The sequence below is a fragment of the Erithacus rubecula genome, assembly GCF_903797595.1.
Source record: "Erithacus rubecula genome assembly, contig: scaffold_876_arrow_ctg1, whole genome shotgun sequence".
NCBI classification, from domain to species: Eukaryota; Metazoa; Chordata; class Aves; order Passeriformes; family Muscicapidae; genus Erithacus; species Erithacus rubecula.
The window spans coordinates 30,121-37,532 of record NW_027635460.1 but is presented as its reverse complement, the minus strand read 5'-3'; positions in this window follow the sequence as shown (position 1 = coordinate 37,532).

Sequence of the window (7,412 nt, the reverse complement as noted above, 5' to 3'; positions counted from 1 at the left end):
AAAGAAAAGAAAGAAGAAGAAAGGCCAGGGAGCATCTGCCTCTGGAGACTCTGCACCAGGCCGCAGCTTCCACCTCTTGCAGCAGAGAGCTGCTCCTGCTTCCATCGGGACTTTATGGCAGAGAGATTGAACAGGGACTGGAGAGCCTTGGGCTCTTTGCCTTTGGAGCCTGACGTGCCTTGACAAGAAACAACTTTACAGCAGCCAGCAGCTGCTCTGCTCTGGGAAGATCTAAAGCCACAACCAATCCCCACAGCCGGTGCCAGTCCCGGTTGTGGACACTGCTGGAGGCCTAGGCACATTTTAGCTAGGCATTTTTTTCAAGTTCTAAGTATTTTTTCAGGCCATGAAACTTTCTCAGCCTCTAGCCAGGATTTTTCCCAGGCTAGAGATTTCTTCTTTATTGTAACACAAGAGAAAGAATCATAACAGATGATGCTGTTCCTATTTAGGACAGCGAGATTGGAAAAAGAGAAAGAAAAGATCTAACCAATCCAGTTATTGTGAATCACCTTTGCCTCATTTCAGGCTTCAGATGAGACATGCCTGGGTCTTTGCTACTGACCATCAAGGTGTCTGCCCTGACCTGCACCAGGGGCAGAGTGTGATCACAGCTCAGCTTTCACATGCTGACCAGCTCACCAAACACCAACCAGAGAAAACACTGACCAGATGATCCCTCTTCAAGCAGAGAATGGACATTCATCTGTTCATGTTGGAACTGTTGATATAGTTTTCATTGTTGTATTAGAATAATTACTTAGTGGTGGATTTTTTCACTGTTGTATAAGTTTGGTGAATGGTGATGGGTTTTGTTATTGTAATTAGAATTAAGTTTTAGAATTGAGTTTGTTAAAAGCACCAGGTATGAAGAGTTCCCTAGGCACTTCAGGTATCCACAAATCTCCTGAGGAGTGGTGTTTGTTCTCCTTTGACAAAGGGCCCTGGGGAGGATTACAAACACTTCTCTTTCTTTTCCTTTTTAAAAACTGAAAGGGGGAATTGTGGACACTGCTGTAGGCCTAGGCACATTTTAGCTAGGCCTTTTTCTCAAGTTCTAAGTATTTTTCTCAGGCCATGAAACTTTCTCAGCCTCTAGCCAGGACTTTTCCCAGGCCAGAGACTCCTTCTTTACTGTAAACACAAAAGAAAGAATCATAACAGAGATAAACACCTGCAAGGTCCATGAGAAAGTCAGGGAGCAGAGGTGTCTCCTTCTCTGACCAATGATCTGTTTGTATTTTGTTTTCCATGAACTGTCTTATTTAAGGCAATGGTTTCTTTCAATAAATTGATCTTTCTTGCTCTTTTCTGCACCAAACAAGGGAGTGTCTTGTTGCTGTTTTTTCATTGCTCCATAACCCTTCCACAGCAACAGAGCCAGACACAGCATCAGCAAATCACCACTGCTGTGTTTTGGCAGGACTTTGGTTCTGCACGTTCAAAGCAACAGCAGCTTGTGGCATTTTTGTCACTGAAGCTCAGCACTGACTGAAGTGGCATTTTTAATGCACTCCCTAACTGCAAAACACCTTCAGACACACTTTAATGACAGACAGGCTGTGGGACCGGGGGGTTTCTGGACGGTCGCGGGACAGACTCAGGAGCTTATTATTTGCTGTTCTTCAGGGTTGTATTTTATTATAGGGCATGGGTATAAGAGAGAGCTTAGAGAAAAGTTAGAGATTAGAGGTAATAAGAGTGGAGAGGAGGAGCGGGGAGGGAAGGGAGAAGCAGGAACAGGAGAGGAGAGAAGAGAGAAGTAGAACAGAAGATAAGAGAAATAGGGAGAAGAGAGAAGTAGAAGGATTTTCCATTTGCAGTACAATAAGTATTATTCCATAATGAATATTCTAAATTCCAATAACCAATCTATTACAATATACTAATTTCCTAATATTTGCATGCAACCTATAGGAACAACTAAATTACCATGTTTTATGGCTTTACCCTTATCTTGAGATCTTTCCTGCCAGGCTTGGGACAGGATATCTGCTACTTCTTTGGCATGTATGGTATTTGGTTTTATCTAAACAAAGGAAGAGGTCTCAAACCTTAACATAACTATTTCAGCATCTATGTCAAATACTGCTAACATCTCTATTTCATCTATTGTTTCAGAACTGCTTGCTAGGCATTCATAAGTCTTTGCTATTCCTTCACCAACATCACCCATTTCAGTGAACAACAAAAATATTAGAAACTGTCTTGGTCATTATTTTCCTTATACACTGGAGTATGCAGGGTAAAAACACTAATAACACAACTATTACTAATAGAATAAACAAGCCTATTTTACAGACTTCCTTTAGCCAAGAGGCAAAGCTCCAACCTTCAAACAACCTGTCTAGCCAGGTTGGATCACTTGTAGTAATTTGGTTAGCTAAATCCTTCAAATTGTGCAACTGTTTATGGATGGAAACAGAAGGATCTGATAAATTCATGCAACACAATCCTTGAAAATCTTCACAGCCATGCCCATGAGCCAGTAAAAGGAAGTCAAGGGCTGCTCTGTTTTGTAGAGTGGCATGTTTCACTGCTTCTTCATCTGTCAACAAGTCACTAATTGCAATTGATGTGGCATTTACTTCTTTACTGAGCCAACATCCCAACTGATTTAACTGTCTCAGAGCAAATGTAGTGCTCACCTGAGGTAAAAAAATGCTTGTGATAATTGTCGTGCCAGAGTTCCACGGGCGAAAGTCACTTTCAAAATGATGTCCTGTGGAGGATCTGATTTTTCCATTTTTCTTTTTGACCACCTCTTTAACACTGGGGGCTATTATGGTAAGTTGTCCAAGTGCACAGGGGCCACCTTCTATATATGAAGGTATGCCCTACCATGCTCTGTCTCCACAAATGAGCCAAATTCCCTTGGGAAATCATATTGGAAGTTTGCTAAATCGACTTGCGTGTGGCTCAAAATATGTGAGAAGTTTAGTTTGATTACACCAAAAAGTCACATTGCTATAAACTGGGTGATATGGGGTAACATTTAAATGAGGACTGTCTCCTTCCATGAGATGAAAGAAATAACAACTGTTCATAGTTACTGAACCTAAGATTTCAAGCTCTTGGAGATCAAATCGATCAGCTTTAAAATTGTCAATGTAAGTTTGATGTCTTTGGCTGGGAGCTGGAGATGCATGATGATCATGATATGGCCAATACCTTTCAAGGGTGACATTGTTGAAACCCTCTGGCAAAGGTACTCCTACTAAACAGGTTGAAAAAGGTTTGTCAGGACTTGTGTTAGATAAGCAGATGGTGTCGGAGCCTGCTGACTTGGCTAAGGAAACCCAGATATTTGTCTGGGGTTGATTCACTGGTAACACTTCACTACAAAAGCTAAAACAAAGGAAGAAAAACAACATGCATTCATGCAAACAATGAAACTCCATTCTTTTCTTGAACTGTTTCTCTTGGTCACTTTCTCCTGATGATTCTGCACAGTTCAGGTCTGGGTGCTTGCTTCCTGGCTTCTCGCAGGATCACTGGCTGCTGTAGGAGGCTTCAGCAGGTTTGATGCACAGTGGGGCTTCACATTCTTTGCTGGCACCCACTTGAGGCCTCCATCTGTGGAAACACACGCAAACCCTTTTCCCCATGTTATGAGGTTGTATGGTCCCTCTATTTGTCCTGTTTCTAAGTTTTTAACCAAGACTGGGGGGGTGCTCCTTCAGTTTTGCTTTTCTGTTATTTAAAAAGTGTCTATAAATAGGAGGATCTGGCTCGTCTGCAGAGCTGTTCAAAAAATTGTAGACATACAATGCTTTATTTAGCCTCCTTTGAGGTGAGGCCTGAGGATCTCCCCCTTTCTGTTGATCTAAAATGCGTTTTAGAGTCTGATGTGTCCTTTCTATTATTCCCTGACCTGTGGGCGAATGAGCAATGCCAAATGTATGGCGAATGCCCCAGTCATTTAAAAATGCAGCCAATTCATGTGAGGTATAAGAAGGACCATTATCAGTTTTGACCTCTTGGGGGATACCTAGATAAGAAAAGGCTTGTGAAAAATGCTGGCAAACATGCTCAGCCGTTTCCCCTGTATGCACAGAAGCAAAAATTGCATTTGAAAATGTATCCACAGAGACATGGATGTTTTTTAAGCTTCCCAAAAGAGGGATACTTAGTAACATCTATTTGCCATTTTTTGCAAGCTCTCCAACCCTCTTGGGTTGGTGGCTCCTGTAGCAGGAAGTGGCAGAACTAGCTGGCAGTCAGGGCAAGCTCGTACAATATTTTGTGCTTGCTCTAAGGTAATGTGAAAATCTCATTTAATTGCCTGTGCATTTTGGTGAAAGAATGCATGGCTCAATTTGGCTTGTTCAATAGTGTTAGGCAGAGTTATTGCAGCAAGCACTGAGGTATCTTCCTCATCAGAGACAGCTGATGCCAATGCATCTGCTCGAGCATTTCCCTCTGCCATAAATCCTGGGAGGCCTGAATGGGCCCTTATGTGGGAAATAAAATAAGGATTAGTTCTGTGAGATAGGATTTGGTAAAGACAGGTAAGCCAAAGACATAACTTATCATTGTTCACATCCTTTAGAACTGATCCCTCAATTCTCTTGACAATATTAGCAACATATGCTGAGTCAGTTATCAAGTTGAGAGGTTCTGGAAAGAGCTGAAAAGCCCTTACAACTGCTGCTAACTCTACAATCTGAGGAGAACCTTCAACCTTTTGAACATCTTGTTCCCAAGCTTTTGTTTCCATATTTTGCCATGTAACTACTGAATTGTGCGTTTGCCCTGATCCATCAGTAAGACAGTAATTGCTTCTAAAGGTTCTTCACTGATCAGAGGTTTTTCTTTGTAGCATAATTTAGCTTTGATCATTTTGTGTGCCGGATAATGAATGGAGCAAACGCCTGGAAAATCAAGCAAGGCATACAGCAAGTCTTCTGATTTTTGCATTGCCCACTCAAAATAAGTTTTCTTCATGGGACAAATAGATAATTGCAAATTCACAACCTGCTATTGAAAGAAGCCTTGCTCTACCTTTGATGATGATCTGAGACATCATTTGTAAAGGTGTGAGGATTGTCTTTGGCAACCTGTAAGAAATGAAAACCCATTCAATCATTAACAAGGGATCTTTTTGAGAGGGGTGCCATTGAAAGATGAGACCACACAGTCTCAGCTCTTGTCCTAAAATTGCAAGGAAAAAGGGTTTATCTGGCATACAGCGATGTGCCTGCCTGGTTCGCAGGGCTTCTGTAATTTTTTCTAAGGCTTTGCAAGCTTCAGGTGTGAGAGACCATGGGGATCTAACGTTATTGTCCCCTTTCAACAAGTCAAAAAGTGGAGCAAGTTCATCAGCAGTGATTCCTAACACAGGTGTGACCCAGTTGATCTCTCCTAAAAGCTGTTGTAGATCCTGTAAAGTGTGAACCTCCGTCCGGATTTGTACTTTCTGAGGCACAATAGATTCTTTTGTCAATTTCCAACCCAAATATTTCCAGGGAGCAGTCTCTTGTATTTTTGATTCAGAAATCACCAGTCCTGCTTTTGTGATTTCAGCAACAACACTATCACGGGTTGTCTCCATTTGTTTCTGCGCTGGAGCTGCTATCAATAAATCATCCATATAGTGGATTATGAATGATTCTGGGAATTGCTCATGAACCGGAGATAAGGCACGGGCTACGTAATACTGGCAGATGGTTGGAGAATTTTTCATTCCTTGTGGCAAAACGAGCCAATGGTACCTTTGAAGTGGTTCCTGCAGGTTTGTGCTTGGAACAGAGAAAGCAAAGCAAGGTGCATCGTCTGGGTGTAGTGGTATGTTAAAGAAACAGTCCTTTAGATCGATAATGACAAGTGGCCAGTCTCTTGGGATCATGGAAAGGTTGGGCAGCACTGGCTGTAGGGCTCCCATGTCTTCAATCACTGCATTAAGTTTTCTGAGATCGTGTAATAATCGCCAGGTGCCAGAGGCTTTCTTGTGGATTACAAATACAGGCGAGTTCCATGGGCTGGTAGTGGGTGTGATGTGGCCTTTTTGCAGCTGTTCAGCCACTAGGTTCTTAAGAACACTCAGCTTATTGTTTGTTAGGGGCCACTCGGCTTGCCAGACGGGGGTGTCTGTTTTCCAGGTTAATTTTAAAAAGCTGAGTGTCTCAGTGACCCCTACTAAAAATCCAGTTCAATTCTGGCTCCCCATTGAGAAAGCAAATCTCTTCCCCACACTGTGATGTGTCTTTGCATTACATAGGGAAGAACCAATGCCTTTTTCCCGTGTGGTCCTGTAATGCTGACCACAGACTCACTCTGTAGGCATGGAGTTGCACCCCCAATGCCTGTGAAAGCATCTGGGGGAGTTATTAATTTCCATTCTGCTGGCCAGTAATAATAAGAAATCACAGTAACATCTGCCCCCGTGTCCACCATACCCTTGATTCTAACTCGAATCCCACCAACAGACTGTTCACAAGTCATCATGGGGTGTTGTGTACTTATGTGTTGAATCCAAAAAACTTCAGGGTTGTCCTGATTAAATGAGGGATCACAAGGTGGCATATGCTCTGTGGTCCCCATAAACAGTGCTATAGCATTAGCTATAGGGGCCTTAGGTGGAATATGCAAGGGAGGATAACAGGCATTAGCTAAAACTCGTAGTTTTTCATAGCAGTTGACAGAAAATACACAAGGCAAAACAAGCAGTCCCAGAATACCATTCATCTCTGCCAATAACCAGAAAGTCCTGCCTGTATTGAAAAGCCCCAGTAATTCCTGTAGGGATATAGGTATAACTACTGTCCTTTAAAAATGTTATTGGCTTGGAGGCAGCCAAAGTGCACCAGAACCCTGGGGACAGTAAGCCTGTGGCATAACCTGGGGTTCTGCTGGTGATGGAAGAATTGGCGTCTGGGCTGGAGTATTTACAAATCCTCCCTCGGGGTTCTGTGGTGCCATAACTTGTTTCACCACGCGGTGGCGCTCCGCGCTCGTCTTCGAGTTTTTTGAATTGTTTTTCTTGCTTATATCAGGTTTGGCTCGGCACTGCCAGGAGATATGATGTCCTTTTTTGCATTGGAGCAGCGATCCGATGTCTGCATCATTCTTCTAACTTCTGAGCAGTTCTTCATGATATGACCTGTTTTTTTGCAGAAATAACAGGGTCCTGATGTAACAGCAGCAGGCATTACAGCCCTACTGGTATTGTTTTGTTGAGAATTCAGGTGCAGAGCAGCCAGTATTTCTGTGAGTTTCTGATCACGTGCTTCTGCTTGTGCTGCTAATGCAGCAGTTTGTGATGTCTGAGCTGTGGGAACTCTTTCAAGTTGTTCTCCCAGGGTTTTACCAAGTTCGTTTGCTTGAATAGATGCCACCTGCTGCAAACTTCCTATTTTGTTGCAGGCATCTATCATTTCAGGCACTGTTGGCTTTTCCTTTGCTATTGCTTT